Source organism: Triticum dicoccoides, chromosome 6A (assembly GCF_002162155.2).
Source record: "Triticum dicoccoides isolate Atlit2015 ecotype Zavitan chromosome 6A, WEW_v2.0, whole genome shotgun sequence".
Lineage (NCBI taxonomy): Eukaryota > Viridiplantae > Streptophyta > Magnoliopsida > Poales > Poaceae > Triticum > Triticum dicoccoides.
Window position 1 is genome coordinate 175752023 of NC_041390.1, and position 25271 is coordinate 175777293.

At 43.5% G+C, this 25271-nt stretch overlaps 1 long non-coding RNA gene across 2 annotated transcripts in view; it reads right to left on the reverse strand.

Annotated features, from left to right (window-relative positions):
- The window catches only part of LOC119316487, an 11915-nt gene extending 5165 nt beyond the window's left edge, over positions 1-6750 (reverse strand). The window contains exons 1-5 of one of the 2 annotated variants that reach the window (XR_005153030.1): positions 6472-6750; positions 6220-6384; positions 5665-5925; positions 5127-5194; positions 3259-5010 (exon numbers count right to left, since the gene is read on the reverse strand). This is a non-coding gene — a long non-coding RNA (uncharacterized LOC119316487). Of the gene's footprint in view, positions 1-3258; positions 5011-5126; positions 5195-5664; positions 5926-6219; positions 6385-6471 lie in introns of those variants that run through there. The other variant, XR_005153031.1, reaches the window with a different exon arrangement.
- Positions 6751-25271: the final 18521 nt, after the last annotated feature.

The window sequence follows — 25271 nt, forward strand, 5'->3', positions numbered from 1 at the left end:
TGGTGATAAAAGCAAAGACGGGGAGGAGGCCCTGACGACTCCATGCATGGGACTGACCCCTGTTTCACTTAGTCGGAGTGGGATGGGCTTTCTCCTGAAGATCAAGATCTGCTAAAGGAAAATGCTCCTGCTGGTAAGGGGCCCCAAGATGCGGCGCCTGGCTTGGGCAGAGGGGATGCGGTTTCGGGTGGGGCTAAGGGCACTCCTTTCTCGGCTGTGTGCTCCAACCCCCCTGCTCGTCCCGCTTCTCCCTCCTTGTCTGGCATTGAAGATCTCCCCCTGGCTGGCCCTGCTGTGTCCAAGAAGAAGAAGTCCTGTGTCAAGAAATATTCCGCCAAGAGCCGGGCTTCTGGAGCTTCGAGGCAGTCCGCGGCGGGGCTCTGCCGTAGGCTTGATGCTGATATGGGTGCGGCTTCGGGCCCGTCCTCTGGTGCGTCTACCCCCAGCCGTGCACGTCCGGTGCCAGTGCGCTCGCCTGCGTCCACGGCCCGCAAGAGCGGCCACGTCTCCAACAGCGGTGAGCGGGTGGTCGATAGGGCGGCTCGGCGTGCTGCGGCTCGGGATATGCCCCCTTCAGGTTCGCTTCCAGCCCCTTCTCCCTCCCTACCCACGGTTGTATCTCCTGTGCGTTTGGTTCTTCCTTCACAATCTGATGAGCACTTACTCGAAATTCTAGATGATGTTGGTATTTGCTTAGATTCTAGCCTGGGTTCCCCCTCGTCTATTCTTGATGTTATTAGGGAAAATGAGGCTGCCCAAGCTGATATTGCGAAGGCCAAGGAGGCTAGGGTGGGTTCGGTCGCCCCACCGGTTGTGGCCGGTGGGGAAGAGGAGGGAGATGACAGGTATCAAGCTCCCCCGATGACTTCTATTCATGTGGCAAGGAAGCGTGCTAAATCCTGCATGGCGCCGAGCAGGTCAAGTCTCCGTATCAAAAACTTATCTTTTAGATGAAGGCTTTATTTTGGAATATTCGTGGTTTCGGCGCTAGGGGGCGCAGGGACCAGCTTAAAGACCTGGTTCGATCCGAACATACAGATTTTATCGGCCTTGTCGAGACTATCAAATCTTCCTTTTCCTTGAGCGACTTTTCGGCCATTGCTGGGGTAGACAGATTTCATTGGAACTATGTGGCCTCAGCTGGGCTTTCCGATGGCCTTCTGCTTGGTGCCAAAAAACATACTTTCGATTTTGTGGCTTTTGACCATGGCATTTATTGGGCTAGTATGGTGGTTTCCCTTCGATCCCTCAACTCCTTGTTGGAAATCATGGTGGTTTATGGTCCGGCTGACCACGCGATATCTTACGCCTTCTTGGACGAGATTAGTATTAAAATTGAATCATGTCAGTTACCCCTCTTGATCGGGGGCGATTTTAACATGCTCCGTTTCCCATCTGACAAGAGCTCGTCTAACTTCTCGTGGCCCCTGGCTGACGCTTTTAATGCATTCATTAGGCACACGACTATTCGTGAGATTCCTAGGGTTGGAGCCCGTTTCACTTGGTCCAACCATCAAACTACCCCAATTCGTTCGATTCTTGATAGGGTTTTTGTTTGCTCTAGGTGGGATTCCTTATTCCCCCGTGCCAGTCTTAGAGCCCTGGCTTATGTTGGTTCTGATCACACCCCCTTGATTCTTGATGATGGTTTGCGCCCAGCGGGCTTTCCGAGATTCCAGTTTGATGCTTCATGGCTCCAAGTGGAGGGGTTTAATGAGTTGGTGGCACAAAAGATTCTGTCTTTCCTCTCCTCTAATCGACGTTCTTTTGGCCCTATGGATGACTGGCATCAATGCTCCTATTTTTTGCGTAGATTTCTTAGAGGCTGGTCTAAAAACCACTACGCTGAGTCTAGGCGGGACAAAGCTAGGCTGCTGGCTCAAATTGGCGTTTTAGATGATCGCGCCGATAGTACTGGGCTGTCCTCGTCTGAATGGCAAACCCGATATGATTTAGAACAGGCGCTACTGGGCATCCATAGGCAAGAGGAAGTATACTGGAAACAACGCGGTACTATCAACTGGACCTTAAAGGGTGACTCTCCTACGTCTTATTTCTTTGCGATTGCTAACGGCAGGCGCCAGAGATGCATTATTGATAGCCTTTTGATAGACGGCGTCAGGGTCTCTGACCCATCGGTGATCATGCGGCATGTGGTTGATTTCTTCTCTAACCTCCTAGCTGATAAGCCCGTGTTAGGCTTTAAGTTGGCTTCGACCTTTTGGTCTCCTCTGGACCAGCTGTCGGGCGCTGATAATGAGAGTTTGCTGATCTCTCCCACGGAAGAGGAAATATTCGAGACGATCCGGACTGGCAACCCGAATGCGGCTTCTGGGCCTGACGGCTTTTCCATTCCTTTTTTCCGGTAATTCTGGACTCAGCTAAAGGGGTTAATTGTGGCTATTTCTCAAGGCTTTTGGTTGGGGACTGTTGACATCTCCAGACTTAACTACGCTATTCTCACCCTCATTCCTAAAGTCAAAGGCGCTGACTTGATATCCCAATTTAGACCCATTGCTTTGATTAACAATTTTGCTAAGATTCCTGCCAAGGGTATGGCTACTAGGATTTCTCCGATCGCCCATCGGGTTATTAGCCCCTTCCAATCCATGTTCATTAAGGGGAGATTCATTCTGGACGGGGTGCTTTGCCTTCACGAGATAATTAATGACCTTCACTCAAAGCACACTAAGGCTGTAGTTCTTAAACTTGATTTCGAAAAAGCTAATGACTCAGTCAGCTGGAGTTTTCTTCGCCGAGTTCTGTTGGCCAAGGGCTTCGATGGTGCGATGGTACACCGCCTGATGCAACTTGTCTCTGGTGGGCACACGGCGGTGGCTGTCAATGGCCAGACCAGTAACTTCTTTGCCAACGGTAGGGTCCTAAGGCAAGGAGATCCGGCGTCTCCCCTGCTTTTCAATTTTGTGGCTGATGCCTTATCTCATATTCTGTCTAGGGCTGCGACTGCTGGTCACATCTCGCCGGTTAGCTCCCATCTTATTCCTAATGGCATCTCCCACCTCCAGTACGCGGACGACACCATCATTTTGGTCGAACTTAATGATAACTCCATCATGAATCTGAAATTTCTTCTTCTCTGCTTTGAAGCCTTGTCGGGCCTTAAAATCAACTTTTCTAAAAGCGAGGTCATTGTGACTGGGGTATCTGTCTCGAAAGCGCAGAGGGTCGCACATCTCTTGAACTGCTCGCTAGGGTCCTTTCCTCTCAAATACTTGGGCCTACCCATCTCCCCGCTTAAGATTTTGGCCAAAGAGTTTCCACCGGCTGTTACTAAAGTTGGCAATAGAGTTTTGCCGTGGCGAGGGCACTATAATTCTCAGGCGGGCATGGTCGCCCTTACCAACTCCTGCCTTTCCTCTCTCCCGATGTTTCTAATGGGCTTCTATCTTCTGTCAGATGGGACTCACGCTGGTTTCGATAAGCACAGGGGTGCCTTTTACTGGAATTCCTCCGATAACAAGCGCAAATATAGGATGGTTAAATGGGACCTCATTTGCAGACCTAAGAACATGGGGGGGCTTGGCATCATTAACACCAGAATCATGAATAAGTGTCTCCTGTTAAAGTGGTGGTGGAAGATTATTATGTCCCTTTAATGATCGTCCTGCTTGGCTAAACCTTCTCAAAGCTAAATATTTTCCCTTCTCGAGTCCTATGTTCGCTTCCTCTTCTGGTGGCTCTCAATTTTGGCGCCAGCTTGTTAGTATTAGACCGATATTTCGGTCCCTGGTGAAATTCGTAGTCCGTAACGGCAATTCTACGCGTTTTTGGTTAGACTGGTGGGTTGCAGACACCACCCTTGCGGTGGCTTATCCGACTCTGTTTTCGTTTTGTGATAACCCTGAGATCTCTATCTCTGAGCTCTCGGCCCAGGGGTGGGTTTTAGATTTCCGGTGCTCTCTTTCCCCTGTGGAGTTGGAAGAATGGCAACGCCTTACTGCCTGCTTCCCCCTGCTCTCGGAGGAAGAGGACTCCGTTTTTTGGCCTCACACCCCTTCGGGGCGTTTTTCTGTTAAGTCGGCCTATTCGCGTCTAATCGCTGGTGTTCACTCTGACAAGTTTAAACCAGTTTGGTCTGCCCGCATACCTCCTAAGATCAAAATCTTCCTTTGGCAAGCTCTTCGTCGCAAACTCCCTGCGGCTGACCAGATTAAAAAGAGGAACGGGCCGGGTTCTGACAGTTGTCAACTATGTGGCGCCCTAGAGAATACAAAGCATATATTTTTCCAGTGCTCGTTAGCAAAATTCATCTGGAGTTGCATTAGACTTTGGCTTCATGTTCCCTGGAACCCTGCCTATTTTGAGGATCTTCGGCGATGTATCAATACTCTAGCAGGCCGGTCTAAACGGGTTTTCATGGTGGGCTGGGCAGCGGTCTGTTGGGCGCTTTGGACTACTAGAAACAAGTTCACTATTGAACACATTTTCCCGGCTAACCCTGTGAGTTGCTTATTTAAAGCTAATGTTTTTTTGCAGCAGTGGAGATCATTGACTAAGGATGGGGACATTGAGGCTTTCGACGATATGCTATCCAAAATGAAATCTACGGCTTCTTCTCTACTGCGGCAGTCCAGGAGGACGGTTTCTTAGTGTCTTTGGTTGATCGTTTGGCTGGCCTGCGTGCCTTGACAGGCTGGATGCCTTGTACCCATACTTTCTATTCGTGCTATGTTAAACTGAGTGGTTTATTCTGTGGTTGTGACTCTGCCTGGTGGCTTCATCTATAAAGTCGGGCTCGCGCCTTTTATCCAAAAAAAGGAAAGCATAGCAATAAATCATCAAAGGCAAAGTTATAACACTGTCTGTAACACACCGGGATTGCTCAACAGATGTGGTGCATCAAATCGTGTGCCCTTGCAGGGTACCTTGGCGTATACAACGGGGCGTAAAATTTTAGTACCATGAGCTCAATTGTGTCAAATACAATTTGTGTACTTCAGTACAGAGTAAATGTCAATTCCCATGAATCACGATTGGTCGGTCGAGAAACTGGATTGCATGACAATTCAATTCAGTTAAACCTTCTCACTTAAAATGAGTGTGTTGCTAGAAAAAATGCGAGGAAGCCCTCGAACTGAAAGGGCAAAGAATGCATTCAAGCTTACCTTCTCATTAGAGCATCCGATTAATTTCTGAAGTAAGTGTTCCTTATTAGTACTTAGTAGTCATAGGCCTGAAAAAACTTCTTCATTAGTCACCATGAATCTGCAGCTTAATTAATTGCATATGATCTAAATATGAGATTAGTTCAATATGAATTGAATATTCAGCGAAGAAAGAAAGCATGTTCGAAAATTTAACAACAGGGCAATTTTCTAGCATGTCAGTTTATATGTGACAAGAAACAAATGAGATTGATCCTTGAATGAAAAACTACAAGATTAATTTTTTGGAGTGTTCTATTGGGCAATCCATCATATACATTTCACTTTATTAGAGCACCTGCCTTGATTGGATTCCTGAATCGGCACAAGAACAGATGCAGCATGCATTCGCCAATCATTCATACCATAATATATTGTACTGCCACCTAAGTAAAGCTTTGCTGATGCGTGTCGTACTGAACGAGATGAACAACCAAAAGGAAATTGAGATGAGATTCCCCATGATCACATGACTGACAACAAAATTGAAGATGTGTACCTGAAGAACCAAATGTTTTGCCTCGGTGCTCCGTGATTTGTTCGTTTAGTTAAGCTGCTCAGGTGTGAGGCAACATCATCGTCCAGGTGCCTATCATGTCCAGCCACAAGTCACAAGCGAGCATTCTCCGGGCGCCGTGCTAATATCCAGTCGTGAGTCGGCAATGTCTACACGCCATGAATGATCCAGGGGCGTTGGGATTTTGTCCTACAACAACGATGTTCAGTAGGGCGGCCCCAGCGCCCATCGGATGGGAGCATCCTGTCGCGTGGAGTCAGCATCACCAAACCTTCCTTTATGTTAAATCTTAATAATCATAGTACTGTTTCCTACTTTGAACTTAAATCTATATAAAATAATCCATCAGTGGCATGATTACACAGAAAATAAATTGCTGATTACACACAAATGTATGGAGTTCATAGAATCGATCACCAGATGACAAGTCACCTATACTAATGCATGCATACAATGTGATCATACAAGGCCCTTTATACCATTGATTGAAGCAGCCACTGATGGCATCCATGAGTAGGGATCTGAGTGCTCACGTACCTGATCAGAAAGAGGATAGTACGTAGTACTGCTGCATCCGAGTTGAAGCAACAGTACAGCTCGACAGGCACGATGCTGTGTGCGTCAGGTATGGATGCTGCTTGCCGTTCAGCCTGATGGAATCATTCCTCTTGCTCTTCGACCTGATGGGATCGTTCATATCACCTAGATGTCGCAATGAAACTGCCTGTCTCAGCGGACGAGGAGAAACAAACGTCATCGAGCGAAAACATCAAGATCACAATGGGCTACCTCGTAGCTTGTCAGGATATATGTCGATGAGACGATGACGGAACCTCGTCGGCGTCGATCACATCGAGGGCGGACGAGACGCGCTGGCGTGGTGCTGGGAGGAATTGAAATGGTGGAGGCGGACCAGCGGCGGGAGGAGGCAAACACAGCGGCGAGGTGCTATCGGAGGAAGGCGAGCGGCGGCCGAGGAGCCAAGGGCGGGTTGGGGATGGCGCCCGCGCTAACCCTAGCGTGAGGTCGGGATGGGATAACTGGGTGAATTGCACGTGGTGCGTGAGGTGAGAGAGATGTGGGCTGGCTCACGGGGCATTGCTCGGCTTGGCCCATGTGCTGGGCGATGGACAAAGTGTTTTTTAGCGATGAAGAAACTGGATGGGGAGCGTACTGCGTACGTCGGGTGGAGCGAGGGGAGTGGACGAAACGTAAAAGGGGAAATGGAATGTTGCGTTTCTTTTAGGTAGTATAGAGAAGAGATAGAGAAGATTAATGTGATTGAGTGATTTAAGGTAACTCTAATTAATTTAGATTTGATCTTTAAAAATTGGTCGTGATTGATTCTTTCACATAAAGGCAATACTAAACCGGTGACGTGAAACATGGAAACTTCTGGTCCGTTCAGATTTTTTTCATTGTGTGAAAGGGTGACGTGAAACTAAACCGGTGGGGTGAGGAAGGGACGAAAAAAACCAGACGAAAGTGGTGGGACTATTCAACCAACTCGTCCATTAGAAGTAGATATTTGGTTGGAAGTAGAAACAAAAGAAAATAAATAAAGCAAAAAAACTGGAAAATAAATAAAAAATGCCCACCTATTGGGCCGCATGACCTGCATACGACTAGAAACCCAACCTTTTGTTGGGTCAGGATGCAAGCCCGCATGGGAAAGCACGGCCCACGGGGTAGCATAGGTTCTATAGGCCCACAAAGGTCTTCTTAGAGAGGAGCTCGACAGGGTAGCCGCAGCGGGGCTTATAAACCACTGCGAGCTCCTCTCAACTAGCGAGGTGGGACTAAAAATTCAACACGAGACGCACATGCCTTTAGTCCTGGTTGATGGCTCCAACCACGATTAAAGGAGGCCTGGCTTCCCGCCGCTTGGCCTAGGTGAATTTCACCTTTAATCCCAGTTGGTGGATCGAACCGCGACTAAAGGGAGCCTTTAGTCCCGGTTAGAGCCACCAACCGGGTCTAAATCTGTTTGTATATAAGCGGGGACTTACCAAATCCCCCCCCCACTCTCTCCAGTCGTCCTGATACGTCTCCAACGCTATAATTTTTTACTGTTCCATGACGTTATATATATTATCATTCTTGGATGTTTTACAATCATTTTATAGCCACTTTATATCATTTCTGGGACTAACCTATTGACATAGTTCCCAGTGCCAGTTGTTGTTTTTTGCTTGTATTTTACTTCACAGAAAATCAATACAAAACAGAGTCCAAACGCAGCGAAACTTTTTGGAGATTTTTTCTAGACTAGAAGACACCTGTAGGGCCAAAAAAGTACCAGAAGGGGCTTCGAGGGGAGCACAACCCACCAGGGCGCACCTGGGGACCCAGGCATGCCCAGGTGGGCAGTGGCCTCCCGGACCGCCTCTTTGCTCTATAAATACCCCAATATTCCAAAAACCCTAGGGAGTCCACAAAAATCAATTCCAGCCGCCGCAAGCTCCAGAAAGCACAGATCCAATCTAGACACCATCACAGAGGGTTTCATCATCCTCATTGGTGCATCTTTGATGATGCGTGAGCACTTCATTATAGACCTACGGGTCCGTAGTTAGTAGTTAGATGGCTTCCTCTCTCTCTTTTGATTCTCAATACAATGGTCTCTTGGAGATCTATTTGATGTAACCCTTTTTGCGATGTGTTTGTTGGGATCCGGTGAACATTGAGTTTATGATCAGATCTATATTTTTATCCATGAAAGTTATTTGAGTCTTTTGAGCTCTTATATGCATGATTACATATAGCCTCGTATTTCTTCTTCAAATCTTTAGTTTACTTAGGCCAAGTAGATCAAATTTTCTTGCCATGGGAAGAGATGCTTTGTGATGGGTTCGATCTTACCGTGCTTGATCCCAGTGACAGAAGGGGAAACGACACGTATGTATCGTTGCCATTAAGGATAACAAGATGGGGTCTATTTATACATAAATAGATCTTGTCTACATCATGTCATCGTTCTTATTGCATTACTCTGTTTCTCCATGAACTTAATACACTAGACGCATGCTGGATAGCAATCGATGTGTGGAGTAATAGTAGTAGATGCAGGCAGGAGTCGGTCTACTAATCTTGGACGTGATGCCTATATAATGATCATTGCCTGGATATCGTCATGATTATTTGAAGTTCTATCAATTTCCCAACAATAAATTGTTTACCCATCGTATACTATTTTTCTCGAGAGAAGCCACTAGTGAAATCTACGGCCCCCGGGTCTCTTCTTTATTGTATTTGCCTTCGAGATCTATTTTTATTTGCTTTTATTTTCGGATCTATTAATCCAAAAACCCAAAAATACCTTGCTGCACTTTATTTTATTTTGCATTTATTGGCGATCTATTTATCCAATCTATCATGTTTTTATCCCGTCAACGCCACAATTTTTGGCACCGTTACCCGAAAGGGATTGATAACCCCTTTAACACGTCGGGTTGCAAGTATTTGTTCTTTGTGTGTAGGTAATGTTTACGTAGTGTTACGTGATTCTCCTACCAATTTGATAACCTTGGTCTCATCACTTAGGTAAATACCTACCGTCGTTGTGCTGCATCATCCCTTCCTCTTTGGGGAAATACCGACGTAGTTCAAGCCGCAATCAAAAGGAATTTTTGGCGCCGCTGCCGGGGAGACATCATCAACATCTACCAGGTTCCTAATCACAAATCTCATCTCCTTGCAATTTACATTATTTGCCATTTGCCTCTCGTTTTCATCTCCCCCACTTCACAAAACTTTGCCATTTTATTTGCCCTCTTTCTCGTTCGCTATTTTCTCGTCAGATCTGTTTTTGAGTGCAATCTTGTTGCGTAGTCACGATGACTCAAGAGAACACCAAGTTGTGTGATTTCTCCAACATCGACAACAATGATTTTATTAGCACTCCGATTGCTCCTCCCGCCTGTAACAGCCTGGTTTTTGGCCCCATCTTTTTCTTTTGATTTTTTGAGGTTTTTGCCTGGGTTTTCTTTCTTCATGGCTCTATGGTCTGGAAACTGAAGAAGATTAACTCTTCTTTCCTTCCAGAGTGGCTTGTCATCCCCATATCCATACCTAGACTTGCCATTTCCATCTTGGACCAACCCCAATATTCTTTTCCTTGAGAATATACCTTTTCTATTAAAAGAATAACCCAATTTGCCCTAGGTTGTGAAGCAACCTATATTTCCATCACTCCCAAAATTCCCAAATAATTATCATAAGTTGTTTGGGTCATATATTCCTCAAATCTGGCAAAATATTTCATTTGTCATGTTCCCCATCATGCTCAATTAATCCCTTTCCTATTCTGTCCTAAATGGCAGTTTGTGAAGCAAGTGCCATTTACCTTTGCCCAATTGACCCCAAATTTTTTTGACACCTTTTGATGTCCAAATAATTGGCTCCTGCCAAAATTAACTCAATTTGCATAGTAAATATTCCCGAGCAATTTTTCAAAGTTCCTATCTGAGGGAATTGGTTGTGAAGGAAGTACTAGCTAGGTTAACCCAATTGAGTTAAAATTTTGCATGGTCCTTCATTATCAAATCATAACTCTCCACCAAATTTGAGCTCATGTAACTCATCTATGTGAGGCCAGATCCTAATCCTAGTTTCTGGTCAGATTTTCAGTTTGTGAAGCAACCATATTCTATCTTGCTTCATTTAAGCTGAAAATTTTCCAGGGCATTCTCCTATCCATATAAACTCTCTCCACCAAGTTTTGGCCTATTTTATAAATCCAATTGCCCTATGCAATTTTTCCAAGTTTCTGGTCAGAATAAATCATTGTGAAGCAAGTGCTAGTTTGGTTCATCCAAATGGCCTGAAACTTTTTGGGCATCTTCTTATACTCAAATAATCGGGCCATAACCAGTTTCATCTCATGAAAATAATTTATCTAAGTGCTGCTTCATCATCTCTAATTCTGACCAGTGGGGCCAGTTCTACAGCAACTACCCTCTAGAGAGCTCCTCTTCGTCCAATTCTTGGCCAACACAGTCACCTTGGCATGTGATCAAGCCATACCAAAGCTCAACCTCTGCCTCATCCTGTGTTTGGATCCCCGCAGCACAAACACCTTGCTGTCACAATGTTTTAGCCCCTCCTGCTTTTCTCTTCTTTGCCCCTGGACCGAGTAGTTGCAGCCATTGAACCCAAGGCACTAAGGTCAATGCACTAGACATGGTCGGTTCGGCCAGAATGTGCCGAGCATGCCAGCTCATGCGGTGACCATGAGTCATGCTAGCCAAACACGCGCTCTGGCACCTCTGCCTCCTCCTCCCCGTCTGTGCACTCGTCCCCTCATCGCCTGGCCATGCTAGCGTGTTCCCTGCGTCGTCGTTGTCCTCCTGGAGCCAACTCCCCCTTCGTCTTCTTCCTCGGTCAGCCGTCCCTGTCGCCGAACAGTGAGCGCCCACGGGAGCACTGTAGCCGACCGGCTCTGTTCGTGTCGCGGTGTCTTCCTCCTTGTGTCCTCGAGCGCTTCTCGTCTCCGTGAGCTCTGCCCCTCGTCCTCTTCCCTCTCGCCGCCTTCCCGTGCCACCCCGTGCTCGCTAGCCGTCGCCGGAGCTTGCACGGACGTGCATGATGGCACTCGGCTTGAACCGCCTTACCCCGCCTATTTAAGCCAGCCCCGACCCCCTCCAAGCTCACCACTTGCCCCACCTTACTCCCAGTGCCCCGCCTAGCTACTTCCCCGAGCTCGAGAAGCTCTCCTAGCCTCTCGTCGCCGCCATGGCCGCCGCCGGTGCCCAGCTAAATTTGGCCAACCCGAGCCCTTCCCCTCCTCCTGGCCGCCACCAGAGGCCTCCACCACACCCCTAGAACCTCCCTGTTGTTTCCCTCCTTCTCTGGTAGCCCTGGCCATGATGCACAACCCCCACCTGAAGCCATCCCCGCCAAAGTCTAGGACCTCATCGCTCCGGTCCTCCTCGGCGTCCGTGTCTAGCCTAGATGGAGGCGGCGTCCTCTCCCGAGCTCGTCAGTGGTCGCGGCGCCCCGAATTATGGCCGGAGACTGCCAGGCGAGCGCCGGCACCGGCGGCCTCCTCTGCTCCGTGAACCGGCATCGGGAGGAAGAGGAGGAGCGGGAGGAGAGAGAGAGAGGAGTTGGACCCGCCCGTCAGCGACTCTAGCGCGCGGCCCCGCCTCTGCTGACGTGTTTAAGTGGAAGCACAGTTGCTAGATTACGTTTTCTGTGAATGAAAGCGTACTTTGGTTTGTCTTGTACTCAAAATACGCCTTCACTTCAACAGAAATGTATTTCTCAAAATGCGCCTTCTCTTTTTCAGCTCAACTGGCCAAAGTGGTTATTCTGTGAACGTTCACTATTTTAGCCCTTTTCTGCCTAAAAAGTGAATGGCCACAATTTCTCACTCGTAACTCTGATTGAGGTGAATCCAAAGCCCACTTCTTCATCTCGTCGAGCTCGTTCTGTTCCCATCATTTTCACTATGGTTTGACATACTGGAAATGACCATTCTTCCCTTGCCCCTAATCAGCCCCCTCCGAGAGAGAACCCTTTCCGGTGATTCTTTCTGCGGCTTCACCGCACATCTTCCTGGAGCCTTCTTCATCCCCAGGCAAGCCACAACACCCACTTGCATGATGGCCATGTAGTAGCCATGGTTTTCAACTTGAATATTTAATAAATTTCTGATTGCTTTGATACGGTTATCGTTGTTTCGGTGATGCTTATGGATTTGTGTTCACTTTCATGATATGTTTTCATGCACCTGGTTATCATGTACTAGTTGCTAGTATTTCTGTTATATGTAATACTTGGTAGAAGTACATGTTGGTAATGGCCTGCGGTGCATGACTATCGTCTGTTCCGAGTACCGTTGTTATGCATGCTCCGTTGCATTTAGTTGGTTAAATGCTTGCATGGTAGTATTCTCGTTATGTTATTGCCATGGTATTTATTTCTGATGCTAGTGGTCATGCTATGCTTATGGTAGAGTTATGCTTGTTTTATTCATGTTGTTCATGCTCATTCGGACATATGATTTATGGTTGGAGATTATGTTGCACCTCCCTGCTCATGTTGGTATCATGCATTGTAGTTGCATCTTGTTATTTTCATATGACTCAACTAATTAATATGCAAGTTAAATCAGACTGTAATCGAACTTGAACATCTATTGGCTGAGTCACAGTGCCATCGTATTGAGCTGACCAGTGCAGCCACACTTGCCTTTATGGGAGGGTCCTAACTGGGTCTATTTTCATGCCTCTCACCGGTGCCTCCAACGAGGGAAGGTTATGCGCAGGCACTACCTTGGCCGGGTAGTTGTGTGCTAATGTTTTGTTTTGAGCTCATGTCCCTGAAGGAAATATGCCCTAGAGGCAATAATAAAGTTGTTATTTATATTTCCTTATATCATGATAAATGTTTATTATTCATGCTAGAATTGTATTAACCGGAAAGTTAGTACATGTGTGAATACATAGACAAACAGAATGTCACTAGTATGCCTCTACTTGACTAGCTCGTTGAATCAATGATGGTTATGTTTCCTAACCATATACATGAGTTGTCATTTGATTAACGAGATCACATCATTAGAGAATGATGTGATTGACTTGGCCCATCCGTTACCTTAGCACGATGATCGTCTAGTTTGTTGCTATTGCTTTCTCCATAACTTATACATGTTCCTATGACTATGAGATCATGGAACTCCTGAATACCGGAGGAACACTTAGTGACTATAAAGATGCTCTACAAGTGTATCCGATGGTGTTTGTTGAGTTGGCATAGATCGAGATTAGGATTTGTCACTCCGAGTATCGGAGAGGTATCTCTGGGCCCTCTCGATAATGCACATCACTATAAGCCTTGCAAGCAATGTGACTAATGAGTTAGTTACAGGATGATGCATTACGGAACGAGTAAAGAGACTTGCCGGTAACGAGATTGAACTAGGTATTGAGATACCGACGATCGAATCCCGGGCAAGTAACATACCGATGATAAAGGGAACAACGTATATCGTTATGCGGTTTGACCGATAAAGATCTTCGTAGAATATGTGGGAGCCAATATGAACATCCAGGTTCTGCTATTGGTTATTGACCGGAAACGAGTCTCGGTCATGTCTACATAGTTCTCGAACCCGTAGGGTCCACACGCTCAACGTCCGATGATGATCGGTATTATGAGTTTATGTGTTTTGATGTACCGAAGGTAGTTCAGAGTCCCGGATATGATCACAAACATGACGAGGAGTCTCGAAATGGTCATTTCTTAAATTTTGGGGCTGCGATGCTTTAGAGACGGCTGCATTCACGTTAAATAGGGCACCATCGAAGTCCGTTGAGATGACACCATATGAACTGTGGTTTGGCAAGAAACCCAAGTTGTCGTTTCTTAAAGTTTGGGGCTGCGATGCTTATGTGAAAAAGCTTCAACCTGATAAGCTTGATCCCAAATCGGAGAAATGTGTCTTCATAGGATACCCAAAGGAGACTGTTGGGTACACCTTCTATCACAGACCCGAAGGCAAGATACTCGTTGCTAAGAATGGATCCTTTCTAGAGAAGGAGTTTCTCTCGAAAGAAGTGAGTGGGAGGAAAGTAGAACTTGATGAGGTAATTGTACCTGCTCCCTTATTGGAAAGTGGTTCATCACTCAAATGAGTTCGAGTGATTCCTACGCCAGTAAGTGAGGAAGCTAATGATGATGATCATGAAACTTCTGATCAAGTTACTACCAAACCTCGTAGGTCAACCAGAGTAAGATCCACACGAGAGTGGTATGGTAATCCTGTTCTGGAGGTCATGTTACTTGACCATGACGAACCTACGAACTATAAGGAAGCGATGATGAGCCCAGATTCCGCAAAATGGCTAGAGGCCATGAAATCTGAGATGGGATCCATGTATGAGAACAAAGTATGGACTTTGGTTGACTTGCCCATTGATCGGCAGGCCTTAGAGAATAAATGGATCTTCAAGAAGAAGACTGACGCTGACGGTAATGTTACTGTCTACAAAGCTCAACTTGTTGCAAAAGGTTTTCGACAAGTTCAAGGAGTTGACTACGATGAGACCTTCTCACCCGTAGCGATGCTTAAGTCCGTCCGAATCATGTTAGCAATTGCCACATTTTATGATTATGAAATTTGGCAAATGGATGTCAAAACTGCATTCCTTAATGGATATCTTAAAGAAGAGTTGTATATGATGCAACCGGAAGGTTTTGTCGATCCAAAAGGTGCTAACAAAGTGTGCAAGCTCCAGCCATCCATTTATGGACTGGTGCAAGCCTCTTGGAGTTGGAATATACGCTTTGATAGTGTGATCAAAGCATATGGTTTTATACAGACTTTTGGAGAAGCCTGTATTTACAAGAAAGTGAGTGGGAGCTCTGTAGCATTTCTTATATTATATGTAGGTGACATATTGTTGATTGGAAATGATACTGAATTTCTGAATAGCATAAAAGGATACTTGAATAAGAATTTTTCAATGAAAGACCTCGGTGAAGCTGCTTATATATTGGGCATCAAGATCTATAGAGATAGATCAAGACGCTTAATTGGACTTTCACAAAGCACATACCTTGATAAAGTTTTGAAGAAGTTCAAAATGGATCAGGCAAAGAAAGGGTTCTTGCCTGTGTTACAAGGTGTGAAATTGAGTCAGACTCAATGCCCGAACACTTCAAAAGATAGAGAAAAAATGAAAGTCATTCCCTATGCTTTAGCCATAGGTTCTATCATGTATGCAATGCTGTGTACCAGACCTGATGTGTGCCTTGCTATTAGTTTAGCAGGGAGGTACCAAAGTAATCCAGGAGTGGATCACTGGAAAACGGTCAAGAACATCCTGAAATACCTGAAAAGGACTATGGATATGTTTCTTGTATATGGAGGTGACAAATAGCTCGTCGTAAACGGTTACGTCGATGCAAGCTTTGACACTAATCTCGATGACTCTAAGTCACAAACTGGATACGTGTTTTTATTAAATGGTGGAGCTGTCAGTTGGTGCAGTTCCAAGCAGAGCGTCGTGGCGGGATCTACGTGTGAAACGGAATACATAGCTACTTCGGAAGCAGCAAATGAAGGAGTTTGGATGAAGGAGTTCATATCTGATCTAGGTGTAATACCTAGTGCATCAGGTCCAATGAAAATCTTTTGTGACAATACTGCTGCAATTGCCTTGGCAAAGGAATCCATATTTCACAAGAGAACCAAGCACATCAAGAGATGCTTCCATTCCATCCACGATCAAGTCAAGGAGGAAGACATAGAGATTTGCAAGATACATACGGATCTCAATGTTGCAGACCCGTTGACTAAGCCTCTCTCACGAGCAAAACATGATCAGCACCAAGACTCCATGGGTGTAAGAATCATTACAATGTGATCTAGATTATTGACTCTAGTGCAAGTGGGAGACTGAAGGAAATATGACCTAGAGGCAATAACAAAGTTGTTATTTATATTTCCTTATATCATGATAAATGTTTATTATTCACTAGAATTGTATTAACCGAAAACTTAGTACATGTGTGAATACATAGACAAACAGAATGTCACTAGTATGCCTCTACTTAACTAGCTCGTTGAATCAATGTTGGTTATGTTTCCTAACCATAGACATGAGTTTTCATTTGATTAACGAGATCACATCATTAAAGAATGATGTGATTGACTTGACCCATCTATTAGCTTAGCACGATGATCGTTTAGTTTGTTGCTATTGCTTTCTCCATAACTTATACATGTTCCTATGACTATGAGATCATGGAACTCCTGAATACCGGAGGAACACTTAGTGTGCTATGAAACGTCACAACGTAACTGGATGACTATAAAGATGCTCTACAAGTGTATCCGATGGTGTTTGTTGAGTTGGCATAGATCAAGATTAGGATTTGTCACTCCGAGTATCAGAGAGGTACCTCTGGGCCCTCTCGGTAATGCACATCACTATAAGCCTTGCAAGCAATGTGACTAATGAGTTAGTTACAGGATGATGCATTACGGAACGAGTAAAGAGACTTGCCGGTAACGAGATTGAACTAGGTATTGAGATACTGACGATCGAATCTCGGGCAAGTAATATACCGATGACAAAGGGACCAATGTACATAGTTATGTGGTTTGACCAATAGAGATTTTCATAGAATATGTGGGAGCCAATTGATACGTCTCCAACGTATCTATAATTTTTTATTGCTCCATGCTATATTATCTACTGTTTTGGACATTATTGGGCTTTATTATCCACTTTTATATTATTTTTGGGACTAACCTATTAACCGGAGGCCCAGCCCAGAATTGTTGTTTTTTTGCCTATTTCAGGGTTTTGAAGAAAAGGAATATCAAACGGAGTCCAAACAGAATGAAACCTTCGGGAACGTGATTTTCTCAACGAACGAGACCCAGGAGACATGGACCCTACGTCAAGACACAAAAGAGGAGGCCACAAGGTAGGGGGCGCGCCTACCCCCAGGCGCGCCCTCCACCCTCTTGGGGCCCCTGTTGCTCCACCGATGTACTCCTTCCTCCTATATATACCTACATACCCCCAAACGATCAGATACGGAGCCAAAACCCTAATTCCACCGCCGCAACTTTCTGTATCCACGAGATCCCATCTTGGGGCCTATTCCGGAGCTCCACCGGAGGGGGCATCGATCACAGAGGGCTTCTACATCAACACCATAGCCCCTCTGATGAAGTGTGAGTAGTTTACCTCAGACCTACGGGTCCATAGTTAGTAGCTATATGGCTTCTTCTCTCTTTTTGGATCTCAATACAATGTTCTCCCCCTCTCTTGTGGAGATCTATTCGATGTAATCTTCTTTTTGCGGTGTGTTTGTTGAGAACGATGAATTGTGGGTTTATGATCAAGTCTATCTATGAACAATATTTGAATCTTCTTTGAATTATTTTATGTATGATTGGTTATTTTTGCAAGTCTCTTCAAATTATCAGTTTGGTTTGGCCTACTAGACTGATCTTTCTGGCAATGGGAGAAGTGCTTAGCTTTGGGTTCAATCTTGCGGTGTCCTTTCCCAGTGACAGTAGGGGCAGTAAGGCATGTATTGTATTGTTGCCATCGAGGATAACAAGATGGGGTTTTCATCATATTGCATGAGTTTATCCCTCTACATCATGTCATCTTGCTTAAGGCGTTACTCTGTTTTCATTAACTTAATACTTTAGATGCATGCTGGATAGCGGTCGATGAGTGGAGTAATAGTAGTAGATGCAGGCAGGAGTCGGTCTACTTGTCTCGGACGTGATGCCTATATACATGATCATACCTAGATATTCTCATAACTATGCTCAATTATGTCAATTGCTCAACAGTAATTTGTTCACCCACCGTAGAATACTTATGCTCTCGAGAGAATCCACTAGTGAAATGTATGGCCCCCGGGTCTATCTTTATCATATTAATCTACTAATACCTAGTTATTTCCTTTTGCTTTTACTTTGCATCTTTATCATAAAAATACCAAAAAAATTATCTTATCATATCTATCAGATCTCACTCTCGTAAGTGGCCGTGTAGGGATTGACGACCCCTTAACGCGTTGCTTGCGATGATTTATTTGTTTTGTGCAGGTACGAGGGACTCGCGTGTAGCCTCCTATTGGATTGATACCTTGGTTCTCAAAAACTGAGGGAAATACTTATGCTACTTTGCTGCATCATCCCTTCCTCTTCGGGGAAAACCAACCCAGTGCTCAAGAGGTAGCACCAATATGAACATCTAGGTTCTACTACTAGTTATTGACCAGAAACGAGTCTCGGTCATGTCTACATAGTTCTCGAACCCGTAGGGTCCGCACGGTTAACATTCAATGACGATCGGTATTATGTGTTTATGTGTTTTGATGTACCGGAGGTAGTTCGGAGTCCCGGATATGATCACAGACATGATGAGGGGTCTCGAAATGGTCGATACATAAAGATTGATATATTGGATGACTATATTCGGACACTGGATGAGTTACGGGGGTCACCGGATAATTATCGAAGTGCCGGGGGGTTATCGGAATCCCCGGAAGGAACTAATGGGCCACATGGGCCTTAGTGGAGAGAAATAGGGCCGGCCAAGGCAGGTCTGCATGCCTCTTAATCCCCGTAGGAAAGATAAGATGACTCAGATCAGAGGGCCATGAGGTATAAGGAGTAAAAAGAGCCTTACGTTCCATCCCACAATCAATTCCCTTACATAACTAAAGCATTTCTAGACACAACTTCGACCAGTTTGGCTTGGTAATCCTACTCCTCAATGGACGACGGTGTCGAACACCCCTTAATTGGTCAGAAACCGGGGAAAGACAATACCCTCCCCTCTAGTCTAAATTGGACTAGGGAAGGGAGGCAGCGCCCCCCTTTCCTTCTCTTCTTTCCCTCTCCTTCCTTCCCCTTCCTCCTCCTAGTAGGACTAGGAAAGGGGAGTCCTACTGCTACTACGAGGAGGACTCCTCCTCTCCTGGCGCGCCCCCAAGGGTCGGCCGACCTCCCCCTTGCTCCTTTATATACGGGGGCAGGGGGGCACCCTAGGACACACAAGTTGATAATTGATCCCTTAGCCATGTGCGGTGCCCCCCTCCACCATAATCCACCTCAGTCATATCATCGTAGTGCTTAGGCGAAGCCCTACGACGGTAGCTTCATCATCATTGTCATCACGCCGTCGTGCTGACGAAGCTCTCCCTCGAAATTCAGCTGGATCGAGAGTTCGTGGGATGACATCGAGCCGAACGTGTGCAGATCGCAGAGGTGCCGTACTTTCGGTACTAGGATCAGTCGGATCATGAAGACGTACGACTACATCAACCGCATTGTCATAACGCTTCCGCTTACTGTCTATGAGGGTACATGGACAACACTCTTCCCCTCTCGTTGCTATGCATCACCATGATAGATCTTGCGTGTGCGTAGGATCTTTTTTGAAATTACTATGTTCCCCAATAGTTCTCGTTTGGGGCCGTTTTGCCATGAGGTGGCCGTTGATGCCTTCGGTAGGCACGGGGCCACCCATGACTTAGCCCATAGGGAGTTAGTCGGAGTGGGCGGGAGAGTGTCATGGCAGTAGCACGGTTTTGTTGGAACATCGTTGGTCCACCCGAATGGGAGTGGGAGGCCATGGGTTCCGTGGTGTGGGTACAGTGTGCTCACCTCTGCAGAGTGTGTGTTAAATCTATCGATAGCCGCGCCCGCGGATATGGGCCCAGTTCGTAGTCGGTCACACTATGGGTCAATAGTAATAATAATAATGATGTGCTTAATAACAACCCCGTTTCGATGATGAAAGAAGTTGTTTGATCTTTATGTGATCGTGAGAGGATCACCGTTGTATCAAGGATACCGGGTTGTTGGATATTTGTGGTGTTATGCGAGAATCAGGGGTAAAGGTCAAGCTCCTTGTGGTTGGATATTGATTACTACGGTATTGTTTATACCAAGCTTGATTTGATCATAAGATAATCGTGTGATGTCCAAGGATGGTAAGTGATGCATGTGATGGTTACACGGTAACCCCGAGCAGAGTAAGTTGATGCATGATAGTGTCATCATGTTGCATGTTAGTATCGTCATGTTTATATGCTCATGCCATGCTTATATGGTGCTATTGGTATCATGTTGTTCATGCCATGTTGTTTAGATGATATCATGTTAATCCTTGTTAACCTATAATTGCCATGCTGTTGTTTGTCTTGAATGCTTCTGGTTATTGTGAGCTTGCAAGTACATTCAATGTACTGACCTGGCGTGTCATGCCAGCTTGCAGGTCAAGCCAGATTTGATTGCTTGTTTGACATGGATTCTTTGTTTGTTGAGCTAGGATAAGCGTTCCAGCCAGAGTCCCTGTGGAGTGGAGTTCACCACCGTCTTCGTTATTTCGCTGCTCAAGTTATTCCGCTGCTTCGAGTTGTTCTGCTGCTTGCATAGAGCAATAGTGGCAAGCGTAGTGTCGCCGTGCCGATGTAACCCCTTGTACCCAGTATAGATTGTAATAAAGAGCTGAGTTGTTCTATGCTAAGCAGTGTTGTATTCCACAAGACTTCTCCTCGATCTCTGGGCTGGAATACGGGGCATTTCGGTTTCTCTGAGCCGGGGTGCCACACAGCCACTAGTGCGGAGTCTTGTGATATTAATGCTGGTTTGTTGAATCTTGTCATGAAAGATCAATTTTCTGATACTCCTAATGACGATGTCACGTCCCATCTTAACACATTTGTGGAATTATGTGATATGCAAAAGAAAAAAGATGTGCACAATGATATTGTGAAGTTGAAATTATTCCCGTTTTCTTTGCGAGATCGTGTAAAGTTTGGTTTTCTTCTTTGCCTCACAATAGTATTGATTCTTGGGATAAGTGCAAAGATGCTTTCGTTTCTAAGTATTTTCGGCCCGTGAAAATTATTTCCCTTAGAACACAAATCATGAATTTTAAGCAACTTGAGCATGAACATGTTGCGTAATCTTGGGAAAGAATGAAATTGATGCTAAGAAATTGTTCTGGTCATGGTTTAAATCTTTGGGTGATCATACAAAAAATTATGCGGGGTTGAATTTTGTTTCTAGAAATCTTTTAGATTCCGCCGTGGGTGGTACTTTTATGGAAATTACTTTGGGTGAAGCTACAAAATTTCTTGATAATATTATGGCAAATTATTCACAATGGCATACCGAAAGAGCTCCTACTAGTAAAAGGTTAATTCGGTAGAAGAAATAAATTCTTTTAGTGCAAAAAGTTGATTCTCTTATGAAGTTGGTTTCTAATAAACATGCTCCTATTGATCTTAATGATGTTCCTTTGTCTACCTTGATTGAACAAAATAGTGATGCCATAGATGTGAATTTTATCTCATGAAACAATTTTAATAACAATGCTTATAGAGGTAATTTTAATCCTAGACCTTTTCCAGGAAATTCCACTAATAATTATGGTAATTCCTATGGTAATCCTTCTTATAATAATAGGAACACCTCTGATCTTGAGAATAATATTAAATAATTTATCAATGCTCAAAATAATTTTAATAATACGATAGAAGAAAAGTTGAGTAAGATTGATGATATGTCTAGAAGCATTGATATAATTTCTCATGATGTGGAAAATCTCAAAATGAAATTTTTTGTGCCTAAGGTTGAAGAATCAATTAAAGCTTTGTATGTTTCTATGGATGAAAGTAATAAAAGAACCGCTATGCTTAGAGCTAAAAGAGAATTTTTAGAAAAGGCGTTTTCTAGTGATTGCTTTCATAAAAATGATGAAGATCTCAAAATGATTGGTGTTTCTGCTACTGATTCCTTGTTTAGTAAAATTAAAATTGATGATAAAGGGACTGAAGAAGAGTTAACTTTAGCTAGAAGGCGTCTCGATAGTTCGGAGGGTGAAAATCTTATTGAGAAAATTGATAAAGGTGGGTTTGGAGAGGTCAAAACTTTAAATAGTGATGTGCCCACTCTTTTGGATTAGAAAGACTTTAATTATGATAATTGATCTTTGACTGATTGTACTTCTTTGTTGCAATGCATGATAAATTCACCCCATGCTTAAGAACAAAATAAAGCATTTACTAAACATATCGTTGATGCTATGATGAAAGCTTTGGAAGAAAAGTTCGAATTAGAGATTTCAATTCCTAGAAAATTACATGATGAATGGGAACCTACTATCAAAGTCAAGATTAAAAATTATGATTGTTTTGCTTTATGTGACTTGGGTGCTAGTGTTTCCATAATTCCGAAATCTTTATGTGATGTACTTGGTCTTACCGATATTGAAGAATGTTCTTTAAATTTGCACTTGGTGGATTCTACTATTAAAAAGCCTTTGGTAAGAATTAATGATGTTCTTATTCTTGCAAATAGGAATTATGTGCCCATAGATTTTATTGTTCTTGATATTGATTGCAATCTGTCTTGCCCAATTATTCTTGGTAGACCGTGTTTACATACTATTGGTGCCGTGATTGATATGAAATAAGGCAATATTAAATTTCAATTTCCACTAAGGAAGGGTATGGAACACTTCCCTAGAATAAGAATTAATCCACCTTATGAATCAATCATGAGGGCATCTTATGGATCTCGAAACAAAGATGACAATACTTGAATTTTTGCATTATGCCTAGCTAGGGGCATAAAACGATAGCGCTTATTGGGAGGCAACCCAATGAATAAAATTTATTTTTGTTTTTTTCTTTCTACTCTTTAGTGTTTGCACAATTATGCTACTGTTATGATTGTGTTTTTATGTTTTAATTAGTGTTTGTGCCAAGCAAAGCCTTTGGTATCATGTTGGGTGATAGTTGATTTGATCTTGCTCAAACACAGAAACTTTTGCACCCAGAAAATAATGATCGTTTTTAGAATTAGCACAATAAAATATTTATTGTTTTTGCAGAATATTAATATACAAATTTCCCACGTTGTCCTAATTTTTCAGAATTTTTGGAGTTACATAAGTTCGAAGTTTTCAGATTACTACAGACTGTTCTGTTTTTGACAGATTCTGTTTTCTTTGTGTTGTGTGCTTATTTCGATGAATCTATTGTTTGTATTGGAAGGCATAAGCTATAGCAAAGTTGGAATACAGTAGATATAATGCAAAAAAATAAAATATTAATGGGTTTGCAACAATACTTATAATAGTGATTTGCTTTGTTATACTAACGGATTTCATGAAGGTTTTGTTGAGTTTTGTGTGATTGTAGTTTTCAAGTTTTGGGTGAGATCACGATGGATGAAGGAATAAGAAGTAAGAAGAGCCTAAGCTTGGGGATGCCCCATGGCATCCCAAGCTATTATCTAAAAGAGAAGAAAGCAACTAAGCTTGGGGATGCCCGAGTGGCATCCCCTCTTTCTTTTAACGACTATCGGTATTTTACTTGGAGCTATATTTTTATTCGCCACATATCATGAGTTTTCCTTGGAGCGTCTTGTATGATATGAGTCTTTGCTTGTTTTGCTTTTTATTTTTAGTCATTTATCCTTGCTGGACACACCTATTTGAGAGAGCCAAAATTATGCTATGACTTGTTAAAATTTCTCTCTATGCTTCACTTAAATCTTTTTGAGCTATGGAATTGCTCTAGTGCTTCACTTATATCTTTTTTGAGCACGATGTGCTTTAGTGTTTTTTTAGAAATTATCTCATGCTTCACTTAAATTATTTTGAGAGAAGAAAATTTCGATGCTCATGTTCTTCACTTAGATTTGTTTGAGGTATCAAAGCAACATATGAAATTAGTCCCAAAATGATAGATATTCAAGAGGGATATAATAAAAACTTTCACGAAGATCATTGGACAAAATAAAATTGATTCCTTGTAATAGTTTTGTGATATGTTGATATAATATGTGAGTCATGTTGATGAGTAATTATGCTTTAGTAAGAATATTGGTGTTAAGGTTTGTGATTCCCTATGCAAGCATGAAAGTCAATAGTTATGCTATGAAATTATATCCTACTTGTGGTGCATTATTCGGTGTTAGTTATGCTTAATGCTCGCTTATGAGAATTTTCGTTTCTTGGTTGGATGCTTCTCAATCTTTTGCTCGCCTTCATTTGCACTAAGTATGATCACTAATTGTGCATCCAAAATCCTTAAACCCAGTTTGGCCACATTAGTCCACTATACCTACCTATATGCAGTATTCTTTTGCCGTTCTAAGCAAATTTGTATGTGCCATTTCTAATTTTCAAAATAAATTTCTCTTTTGTGTGCTCATACTGCTCATGAAATGGTAGGGGGTGGTTGATATATTTTCCATGCTAGATGTGTTATTCTCAAGATGAGTGTTTATTCACTTGTCATTGCACGAGAGTAAGGCAAAGGTATTAGGGATGCCCAGTCCTGAAATGCAAAAAATTGAATTTACTTTATGTTGTCAAATAATAAATTCCTTGGAAAGTGTTGGTATGGAGGGAAACCGTGGATACGGCTAGCCATGGAAAGTGAAAGTACGGTGGAAAAAGGAATAAACTTTATTTTCTGTTTGGGAACCGCCTATGATATATCTAGCATGGAAAGTATTGGGAACTACTCGATCATTTTCATTGGTAGGAAAAGCATGCCACCCAAAATATTTGTATCTCTATTTTTTCGCTTTGAGCTCTGGCACCTCTACAAATCACTACGTCCCTCTGCGAAGGGCCTTTCTTTTACTTTATGCAATTTTTATTTTTATCTGAGTCTCCATCTTGTCTTATAAAGCACCAACTAAGGGGCACTATGATTGTACTTGAGCATTGGGTGTAGCTAATATGCGAGTGTGTTTCATGAATGGATCAATGATTGAGCATAATGGGCTAGGAATAACGTGCTTTAGTGTTGATATTTTGAAAGACATGGTTGCTTATTGATATGCTTGAGTATTGAAATCTTCATGTCAAAACTAGACTTGCTTTGAATCATATAATAGTCCAAATATCCATGCTACAAAGAAAATAATATGTGATGAACATGTTAGGCAACATTCCACATCAAAAATACTGTTTTTATCATTTACCTACTCGAGGACGAGCAGAAATTAAGCTTGGGGATGCTGATACGTCTCCAACGTATCTATAATTTTTTATTGTTCCATGATGTTATATTAT